This window comes from Tursiops truncatus, chromosome 5, assembly GCF_011762595.2.
Source record: "Tursiops truncatus isolate mTurTru1 chromosome 5, mTurTru1.mat.Y, whole genome shotgun sequence".
Classification (NCBI taxonomy): Eukaryota; Metazoa; Chordata; class Mammalia; order Artiodactyla; family Delphinidae; genus Tursiops; species Tursiops truncatus.
This window is the reverse complement of record NC_047038.1, coordinates 42,457,524-42,469,742: the sequence shown is the minus strand read 5'-3', so window position 1 is coordinate 42,469,742 and position 12,219 is coordinate 42,457,524.

The following is a 12,219-nucleotide window of genomic DNA, read 5'->3' as shown; positions in this document are numbered from 1 at the left end:
CCTTAAGACCAAGTGGTATCACTTCACTGGAAGCAAAAAGCACATAGGAAAGTTTAGGTTCCTACTTATGGAACAATAATGCTAGTGAAATTGTGTTTAAACAACACTTTTGCTGACACAATTATTTCCATACAATTCCTCCCTAATGTTTCTGTTTGAAAATTTAAGTTAGTGTACATTATGTTTTACTAAGAGGGGAAAATATCTAAAATGATGTTATTTGCATTGGTCTTATTTTAACCTTCATTCTGTATGCAAATCATAACCTCAGGGAAGAAAATTTGCTTTGCAGTCTTTCTGTGTAACTGAAGAAATCTTCTGACATTAAGTCTGTAACCAATGTTAGCAATTTTTACAATTTCTACCACCCTTACTAAACTGCCATTAATCTCTCTCTCTCTCTCTCTCTCACACACACACGCACACACATTTGTGAACTGACATTTCAGCAAACGTAAAATGTGGTCAACTGAAAATGGTGATTTAAAAAATATTTATAGTCTATCTTAAAGCATGTCTTGCTCAGCACCTGATAGATGGTAAGTGCTTAATAAATATTTACTGGATGAATAAAGTGTTGTGTAGGCTCAGGTCAACCAACAGTTTTGACAATTTTGGTTTGCATATATGTTCCCATAGGGAAGGTTAATATGTCAAAGGTTGTACAGAGAGTAAGCATACGACAATGTTACCTCCTCCAGATTTAATGAATGGTTATGGTATAATAAAATTTCCTAAATGAATACAGAAAACATTCATTAAACAAATAAACCATTCAGTGGAGAATAGAAATGTTCACACAGGCACAATCCATTAAGTAAGCTCACTGTGTAAGCTTACATAAATAAATTTTGAGACAAAGACCTCGTTCATTGTTTCAAAAACTACAGATTATTTTCCACTGTGTTTTTGAGTCATCTTAAGTAACTATTATTATGCTATGGACAGAGGGTAATACCTCTGAAATAGTGCAAAGAGAAAAAGGATCAGAAACTACAGGGAAATGGTCAGGTTTCAGATTTCCTTTGCTATAAAAGCAGAGAACAAGGTGGAGCATATTTTTTGCTCTGGCTTCTACTGAGGAGACGTCCAGAGGCACAAACACAGGTGGTGTCATAGACCTGGATCAACCATTCCAGATATATCTGGATCAATCTGTTCCAGATTCCAGTAACACATCTCCAAAGTGTTACTTAATTTCTTTAAGTGTTGGTTTCCTTAATTGCGAAAGATTAAATACAAATATGTTCAAACAACTGATTTGCATATATACACTTAATACTGCATTTTCCAATAATATTAATAAGCACCTCACTACGTATGAGGTACTTAGCAAGACCTATTTATCAGTCACCTTGATGTAACACAGCACCTAGCATTATTTCCCCTAACCAGTACCAAAATTGGTAATGGACACGGGATGCTGCTCTAACAAAATCCTAAACTTGGTGGCATTGGCATAATAGTCAATAGTCAAGGAAACTGATACCAAATGCTGGAAAGGTGAGATGCTACGTTTTGCAGTGACAAAACATTTGGTTAAACTGACACCGACCACAACTTGGAAGGCTCCGTGTGCCAAGTAACCTTGTAGATCTAGAAGGAGAAAATGTGGGGAAAATCATTAGTTGTGTGTGGTGGACACTATTGACTGCACTGGCAAGTGTTTCAAGAATGAGATGAGCCCAGGAAAGAAATAGCTAAATTACAAAGAGAAATAAAAGGGAATAGAGACAGTACATACATTTGATGGCTTGCAAGAGACTGCCAATTTTTTTGAGGGACTTATGTTGTTAAAATAACCATAAGCCTATCTGAAAAATGTCATGATAGACTGAAAACCACTTCTTCCACTAGCAGGAGGTGGACTGTTGGCTGCATGGAAGGCCAGCTCTTCAACACACACCTCAGAGGTGGACAAGGGGACCCTCTCAGAAGGAATAACTTCTGGCCATAGAGAAAAACAGACAAGGAGTTCCCCAAGAGAGCAGATCTGGTGCCTTATGAAGAATCTTCTCTACCCACAAGGCAGAGGGTGGGTGTGTCAACCTGGCCATATGCAGTAACAATGACTGCTGTGTGTCTCCCATTTTTTCCTTTTCTGGACAGGATTTTTTATTATAGTTATCCTATTGCTATTATGCCATTTGTACTTTGTGTGTATTTGTGTTTGTGTGTGTGAGAGAGAGCACACTTGTTACTTTGGTTTATCGATCACTTTCTTTTTGGTTCATAGGACACTGGGTCAAGAGATGCCACATCGAGACTTAGACAAGAACAAGAACTTCACAGAACCAGAAGTCCTGGACTTTGAGCTGGTTGCATTGACCAGATGGGAGTTCCTTTGGGGAGGGGTAAGTGTGCTCTGTGTTTGAAAAGAGGGAAGGAAATCTCGATATATTTGGTGACCAGTGGGTAAACTATAGAGGATACTTTAAGTGTTTACTGGTGTCTACATTTTCCTCACCATTTCCCAGCCTCTCTTGTCGTTTGGTTGACCATGTGACTGATTTCTGGGCAATTTGAGCAGAAGTAATGTAGGTTAATTGTGGGCTGAGGTAGGTAGAAACTTGTATACCTATGCCATATTCTTTCTTTCTCCCTGTCTACAGGGCAAGAAGCAAAAGACTCAGAGGTGCTGAAGCCCTATAATAGAAGGAACTCCACACCTCAAGACATCTTTTAGAGGCCTGCTACCCAGGAAAGCTGTGTGGCCTGCATCAGACATTATTCAGTAATATGCAAACCTATATTGAGTTCCCCCACTGAGTCTGGGGGTTTATTTGTCAGAGTTAGCTAGCATCAGTTACTCTAACACAGATAGCTATCTTGAAAGATTCTTGGAAGATTGATTGAGATAATAGAGGTAAAGAATGCAGAACAGGGCCTGACACAACAATAAGTGCTCGACAAATGATAGTTATTTTCATATTAACCATAATTTCTCACTTTCTTCCTCTTGGAAAATAAGCCTAGCTAAATGCCAGTTGGGAGTACTTCTGTAAATTTAGGTTTTCTACATTGTGTGCTAATTGGCAAGATAAATTGGAAACCATGGAAAGATTACAGAGAGAAATAGATGTTGAAAACAAAACTTATTCCCTGTCTTTCAAAATATTTGCATTTATTAAGAAAATTGTCCAGTGGTTTACTGTCAGATTTCACAAGCAACCTTCAATTCAGGGGATAAAGAAAGTTATAAATTCCAAGTTACAAGTTAAGTAATCTCCTTAACCTTTAACTAGGAAACTCCAAAACAAAAAACATTTGTTTTACTATGTATACAGAACAAAGCCATCATCCTGACATTGACTGTTCCAGGCTACTTACTCCTCTGTAGAAATGGGTAAATATCTCATTAATACTAGTTGAGAGCTAATTTTTCTGAAAATTGCCCCCTACTCAGACCATGTGTTTTTTTGTACTGTCTTTGAACAGAGGTATAGAAAGCCCTGGTTGATACATTTTGTTTCTACCTCAGGTATTTTGAGCAATTCCCAATAGACATGTGGCTTCCTTCATTCCACAAACTCAAAAAGAAGCAGGCCTTTTTCTCTTCTACTATTTTAAAACAACAGCAACAATAATTACAATTTGTTGAGCACTAACTACATACTAGGCACTGTTTCATGTGCTCTGTAAATGTATTAACTCACTTTATCCTTTCAATAATCCTATAAGGTAGATACTAACATTATCATCATTTTATGGCTGGGGAACCTAAAGCACAGAGAGATTAGGTGACTAATTCCATTCACACAGCCAGTAAGTAGCAAAGCTGGGATTTGAACCAAGTTGTCTGGTTCCAGTACCTGAACTTTTAAATGCTGGTTAAAACACTTTCTTCATGCCAAATAAAGAAAATATGCTTACATCCTTAGCATCCATTGCATTGGAGTACTGATTACTTCTGAAAGACACTCTAAACTCTTAGAGGCAGCAGGTTGTTTTTCTTGGAAAACATGTACTTCCCTATCTGAATGTAATTACAAAGTTTGAACATTATTCATATATTAAGCTTTGTGTTCTTATAGTTGACTTTATTTCTTCTCCTTTGCATGCATCAAAGCAGCCAAGTTTCCAATTATGTCCTGAAACCCAGGTGGTTTCATCTGGATTTTATAATAAAGCCTTTGCTGAGTTTTATCAAACATGTGAAGACATCGAGGAAGGGGCCAAAAAAGAAATGAACCTTGTTGGGAAACTTCATCTTCCTCTTGGAAGACATTATTAAAGGTTGGAGATTGGAGACCAAATGAAATATTATTTATTGAGAGTTGTAGGAAATACAGTCATCCCTCAGTACCCATGGGGATTGGTTCCAGGACTCTGGCAGATACCAAAATCTGAGGATGCCCAAGTCCCTTATATCAAATGATGTAGTATTTGCATATAACCTACCCAAATCCTCCCTGTATATTTTAAATCATCTCCAGAATACTTATAATACCTAATACAAAGTAAATACTATGTGAATAGTTATAAATCAGTGTAAATGCTATGTAAACAGTTGCTGGTGTGCAGCAAATTCAAGTTTTGCTGTTTAGGACTTTCTGGAATTAAAAAAAATTTCTATCCGTGGTTGGTTGAATCTTCAGGTGTTGAACTGGTGGATATGGAGGGCTGACTGTAATTCAATCCTAACTTCAAGGTGTAACCACACAGGAGGTGCTGATCTTCTCCAAGTTGTCAGGTAGTACACAGATGTGTATTTTGTGCTCATCACTGTTGGGTACTGGAGACACAGATGGAGCAGAAGACATTTCTTTGAGTTTGCAGTCTCTGGCTAACTCATCATGAATTTTGGTCATGGGGAGCAAATCTGAGCTCCCTTTTTACTTTCTTAGTGATAGAGGGGAGCAGATCAGCCTATAGAAAATAGTCAAAATTAGGAAAGGAGATGACTTACTTGTAGATCCAGGATCACAGGTTTGGAAGAAGATTTTAGGGTGTTTTAATTCACTCTCATACTATTCATGATCCATCTTCATAGCCTTGGCAGTTGGCTACTCCATTCTGCTTGATGATTCCCAGGGGAAGGAACCACAACAAAACATAGAAGAATCCTCTAAGTAACAGTGACTATTCTTGCTCCATTTTCCACCCATAAAAGCCTTTACAATATGTGAAGGCAAATCTCAGCCTCCCTCCTCCACCACAACTTCCTCTTCTGTTTTCCATGCTCACTGATTCTGGTGCTTTCAACTGTTCTTCATGCAACATGATGGCAATTAGGTCACCATCTTGGTTGGTTGCCTTCTAGTGAATCAATATCCAATTAATGGCTAAACGACTCATGAGCACTGTTGTAAGGTTACCAAGAAATCAACAGTTTGAGGTACAGTCTCTCAAATCTGCCTTAAAATGTACCTTAAAATGAGGTACAATTTCATTTTCCCATCCTTCACCTCTGTATGTATGGCTCACCTATATTATGGCATTTTGAGATGCCTCACTCAGCTCCTGACTTTCTTCCCTCTGCAGGGTCTTCTTTCATGAGTTGGTCATTCACAATTTCGAATCTGCAGAACAAACCCAGCTCTCTCCCTGGGCATCACTCCTGTTTTTCTGATGCCTGTGAAGTCTCACTTCAAGGAGACAGTACATTCCCTTCAGGTTTAATATCTCTAACGCAAATCTATTTTCATTCAAACCCACTTCTCCTGAGTTGCCTAATTCTGTTATTAATACCACAATCCTTGACATTCACAGAAAGATAGACAAGATGAAAAGGCAGAGGGCTATATATCAGATGAAAGAAAAAGATAAAACCCCAGAAAAACAACTAAATTAAGTGGAGATAGGCAACCTACCAGAAAAATAATTCAGAATAATGATAGTGAAGATGATCCAGGACCTCGGAAAAAAAAAGGAGGCAAAGATTGAGAAGATGCAAGAAATTTTAAACAAAGACCTAGAAGAATTAAAGAACAAACAAACAGAGATGAACAATACAATAACTGAAATGAAAACTACACAGCAAGAATCAATAGCAGAATAACTGAGGCAGAAGAATGGATAAGTGACCTGGAAGACAGAATGGTGGAATTCACTGCTGTGAACAAAATAAAGAAAAAAGAATGAAAAGAAATGAAGACAGCCTAAGAGACCTCTGGGACAATATTAAACACAACAACATTCGCATTATAGGGGTCCCAGAAGGAGAAGAGAGAGAGAAAGGACCAGACATAATATTTGAAGAGATTATAGTCGAAAACTTCCCTAAAATGGGAAAGGAAATAGCCACCCAAGTGCAGGAAGTGCAGTGAGTCCCATACAGGATAAACCCGAGGAGAAACACGCCAAGACACATAGTAATCAACTTGGCAAAAATTAAAGACAAAGAAAAATTATTGAAAGCAGCAAGGGATAAATGACAAATAACATACAAGGGAACTCCCATAAGGTTAAGAGCTGATTTCTCAGCAGAAACTTTACAAGCCAGAAGGGAGTGGCATGATATACTTAAAGTGATGAAAGGGAAGAACCTACAACCAAGATTACTCTACCCAGCAAAGACCTCATTCAGATTTGATGGAGAAATCAAAAGCTTTACAGACAAGCAAAAGCTAAGAGAATTCGACACCACCAAACCAGCTCTACAACAAATGCTAAAGGAACTTCTCTACATGGGAAACACAAGAGAAGAAAAGGACCTCCAAAAACAAACCCAAATCAATTAAGAAAATGGTAATAGGAACATACATATCGAAAATTGCCTTAAACGTGAATGGATTAATGCTCAAACCAAAAGACACAAGCTTGCTGAATGGATACAAAAACAAGACCTATCTATATGCTGTCTACAAGAGACCCACTTCAGACCTAGAGACACATACAGACTGAGAGTGAGAGGATGGAAAAAGATATTCCATGCAAATGGAAATCAAAAGAAAGCTGGAGTAGCTATACTCATATCAGATAAAATAGACTTTAAAATAAAGAATGTTACAAGAGACAAGGAAGGACACTACATAATGATCAAGGGATCAATCCAAGAAGAAGATATAACAATTATAAATATATATGCACCCAACATAGGAGCACCTCAATACATAAGGCAACTACTAACAGCTATAAAAGAGGAAATTGATAGTAACACAATAATAGTGGGGGACTTTAACACCTCAACTTTAACACCTTTTACACCAATGCACAGATCATCCAAAATGAAAATAAATAAGGAAATAGAAGCTTTAAATGACACAATAGACTAGATGGATTTAATTGATATTTATAGGACATTCCATCCAAAACCAGCAGATTACACTTTCTTCTCAAGAATGCACGGAACATTCTCCAGGATAGATCACATCTTGGGTCACAAATCAAGCGTCAGTAAATTTAAGAAAATTGAAATCATATCAAGCAACTTTTCTGACCACAACGCTATGAGATTAGAAAAAATTACAGGAAAAAAAAAAACGTAAAAAAAAACACAAACACATGGAGGCTAAACAATATTTTACTAAACCAAGAAATCACTGAAGAAATAAAGAGGAAATCAAAAAATACCTAGAGACAAATGACAATGAAAACATGATGATCCAAAACCTATTGGATGCAGAAAAAGCAGTTCTAAGAGGGAAGTTTATAGCTATACAAGTTTACCTCAAGAGACAAGAAAAATCTCAAGAAAACGATCTAACCTTACACCTAAAGGAAGTAGAGAAAGAAGAACAAACAAAACCCAAAGTTAGCAAAAGGAAAGAAATCATAAAAATCAGAGCAGAAATAAATGAAATAGAAACAAAGAAAACAATAGCAAAGATCAATAAAACTAAAAGTTGGTTCTTTGAGAAGATAAACAAAGTTGATAAACCATTAGCCAGACTCATCAAGAAACGGAGGGAGAGGACTCAAATCAATAAAATTAGAAATGAAAAAAGAGAAGTTACAATAGACACCGCAGAAATACAAAGCATCCTAAGAGACTACTACAAGCAACTCTATACCAATAAAATGGACAACCTGGAAGAAATGGACAAATTCATAGAAACACATAACCTTCCAAGACTGAACCAGGAAGAAACAGAAAATATGAACAAACCAATCACAAGTAATGAAATTGAAACGGTGATTAAAAACCTTCCAACAAACAAAAGTCCAGGACCAGATGGCTTAACGGGTGAATTTTATCGAATATTTAGAGGAGAGCTAACACCCATCCTTCTCAAACTCTTCCAAAAAATTTCAGAGCAAGGAACACTCCCAAACTCATTCTATGAGGTCACCATCACCCTGATACCAAAACCAGACAAAGATACTACAAAAAAGGAAAATTACAGCCAATATCACTGATGAATATAGATGCAAAAATCCTCAACAAAATCCTAACAAACAGAATGCAACAACACATTAAAAGGATCATACACCACGATCAAGTGGGATTTATCCTAGGGATGCAAGGATTCTTCAATATATGCAAATCACAACAATGTGATACACCATATTAACAAATTGAAGAATAAAAACCATATGATCATCTCAATAGATGCAGAGAAAGTTTTTGACAAAATTCAACACTCACCAATGATGAAAGATCTCCAGAAAGTGGGCATAGAAGAAATCTACCTCAACATAATAAAGGCCATATATGACAAACCCACAGCAAAAATAATTCTCCATGGTGAAAAACTGAAAGCATTTCCTCTAAGATCAGGAATGAGACAAGGATGTCCACTCTCACCACTATTATTCAACATAGTTTTGGGAGTCCTAGCCACAGCAATCAGAGTAGAAAAAGAAATAAAAGGATTACAAATTGGAAAAGAAGAAGTAAAACTGTCACTGTTTGCAGATGACATGATACTATACATAGAGAATCCTAAAAATGCCACCAGAAAACTACTAAAGCTAATCAATGAATTTGGTAAAATTGCAGAATACAAAATTAATGCACAGAAATCTCTTGCATTCCTATACACTAATGATGAAAAATCTGAAAGAGAAATTAAGGAAACACTCCCATTTACCACTGCAACAAAAAGAATAAAATACCTAGGAATAAACCTACCTAGGGAGAAAAAAGACCTGTATGCAGAAATCTATAAGACACTGATGAAAGAAATTAAAGATGATACCAACAGACGGAGAGATATGCCATGTTCTTGGACTGGAAGAATCAACATTGTGAAAATGACTATACTACCCAAAGCAATCTACAGATTCAATGCAATCCCTATCAAATTACCAATGGCATTTTTTATGAAACTAGAACAAATCATCTTAAAATTTGTATGAAGACACAAAAGACCTCAAATAGCCAAAGCAGTCTTGAGGGAAAAAAGCAGAGTGGGAGGACTCAGACTCCCTGACTTCAGACTATACTACAAAGCTAAAGTAATCAAGACAATATGGTACTGGCACAAAAACAGCAATATAGATCAATGGAACAAGATAGAAAGCCCAGAGATAAACCCACGCACATATGGTCAACTAATCTATGACAAAGGAGGCAAGGATATACAATGGAGAAAAGACAGTCTCTTCAATAAGTGTTGCTGAGAAAACTGGATAGCTACATGTAAAAGAATGAAATTAGAACATTCTCTAACACCATACACAAAAATAAACTCAAAATGGATTAAAGACCTAAATGTTAGACTGGACCCTATAAAACTCTTAGAGGAAAACATAGGAAGAACACTCTTTGACATTAATCACAGCAAGATCTTTTTTGATCCACCTCCTAGAGTAATGGAAATAAAAACAGAAATAAACAAATGGGACCTAATGAAACTTCAAAGATTTTGCACAGCAAAGGAAACTATAAACAAGACGAAAAGGCAACCCTCAGAATGGGAGAAAATATTTGCAAATGAATCAATGGACGAGGATTAATCTCCAAAATATATAAACAGCTCATGCAGCTCAATATTAAAGAAACAACCCAATCCAAAAATGGGCAGAAGACCTAAGGAGACATTTCTCCAAAGAAGACATACAGATGGCCAAGAAGCACATGAAAAGCTGCTCAACATCACTAATTATTAGAGAAATGCAAATCAAAACTACAATGAGGTATCACCTCATACCAGTTAGAATGGGCATCATCAGAAAATCTACAAACAACAAGTGCTGGAGAGGGTGTGGAGAAAAGGGAACACTCTTGCACTGTTGGTGGGACTGTAAATTAATACAGCCACTATGGAGAACAGTATGGAGGTTCCTTAAAAAACTAAAAATAGAATATGACTCAGCAATCCCACTCCTGGGCATATACCCAGAGAAAACCATAATTCAAAAAGACACATGCACCTCAATGTTCATTGCAGATCTATTTACAATAGCCAGGTCATGGAAGCAACCTAAATGTCCATTGACAGATGAATGGATAAAGAAGTTGTGGTACATATATACAATGGAATATTACTCAGCCATAAAAAGGAACGAAATTGAGTCATTTGTTGAGACATGGATGGATCTACAGACTGTCATACAGAGTGAAGGAAGTCAGAAAGAGAAAAACAAATATCCTATATTAATGCATGTGTGTGGAACCTAGAGAAATGGTACAGATGAACCTGTTTGCAGGGCAGAATTTGAGACACAGATGTAGAGTACAAATGTATGGACACCAAGGGGGAAAACCGTGGTGGGGTGGGGATGGTGGTGTGTTGAATTGGGCAATTGGGATTGACATGTATACACTGATGTGTATACAATTGATGACTAATAAAAACCTTCAGTATAAACAAACAAACAAACAAACCAAGAAAACAACTAATACTAAATATTCTTTGGGTTATTTGCATGGAAATAAATGTTTCAGACATTACGTGAAATTTCTAAAAATCATATATTCTGGTGTAATGTTATAAGTCATAATTCTAGTTATTACTTTAAAATGTATATCTCAGAAATAACTAAATTTCCTTGTCAATTGCATTATTATGAACTTTCATCAAATCATTAAGCGTGGTCATTTTTAAGTCTTTTGTCATTTACAGACAGTTCTGTGTGTACTCTGACGCTTTTGCAAAAATGTTCCTATAAAAGGGTTTCATCTTCAAGGAATTCATGGAAAAGACTCTGACAAATACAGGTTTCTGGTAACTGACTATACTGCTGAACTGAATGAATAAGCATTTTCAGGGCTCTAATGGAAAACTGAAGAATTCATAAAAGTGGTAACAAAATATCAAGATAAGAAAAAATTAATTACATGGGACTGAGTGAACTGATGAGGGTGATTATAATTTTTGTGACTTTCTGTTTGAATAAAATAAATCCCACAAGGACTCAGAGACAAAAGATATACAAATCAATTTTCACTGCAAAGTAAAGGAGCTGTTACAGTGGAGGATTACTGGACTGAATGTCAATATTATGACATAGTATGAGTGTGTTTCGTGTTTGGTAATTGCAATCATTGTTGCTTTTGTTGTGCTCATCCATTTACAATACTTGGTGTCAGTTTATTTATCTCTTGTAAAAATAAAATACAGTGTGTATGTGTGAAAAAAAAATACCACAATCCTCTCAGGTTCTCAAGCTTTTAAACATATGTTATTGCTTTTACTCCCTCTTCTACTTCCCTAAGACATCCCATCATTAAATCCTGATTGTCGTTTCTTTATTACGTCTCTAAAATATGACATCCTGGAGCACTTATTTATTGCAATTTATTTACCCCAGTGTCTCTCTGGACTGTTGTCTATGGAATCATATTCTGAAATGTTCCACGGAGAGGGACATAATGGTAAAATAAGTTTGTGTGATACTAGTTATACGTGGGAATCTCTTAGTCAGCTTGGCCTGCTATAACAAAGTGGTGGCTTAAATAACAGATATTTATTTTCTCACAGTTCTGGAGGTTGGAAGGCTGAGATCAGAGTGCCAACATGAGAAATCTCTTCCCATCTTGTAGAAGTGTTTTCATGTTGTCCCCTCACATCTTAGATGGCCTTGGCGTCTCTTCCTTTTCTTACAGGGCACTTATCTCATTATGATGGCCTTCCTCTCATGACATCGAAATTTAATTATCTCCCAAAGGCTCCATTTCCAAATACCATCACATTGAGTGTTAGGATTTCAACATGTGAATTTTGGAGGAACACAATTCAGTCCATAACATTCTGCCCCTGACCCCACAAAATTGATATTGTGCTTACATGCAGAATACATTCATTCCTCCCCAATAGCCCCCAAAGTCTTAACTCATTCCAGGATCAACTGAAGTCTAAAGTAAAAATTCTCATCTAAATACCATCAAAT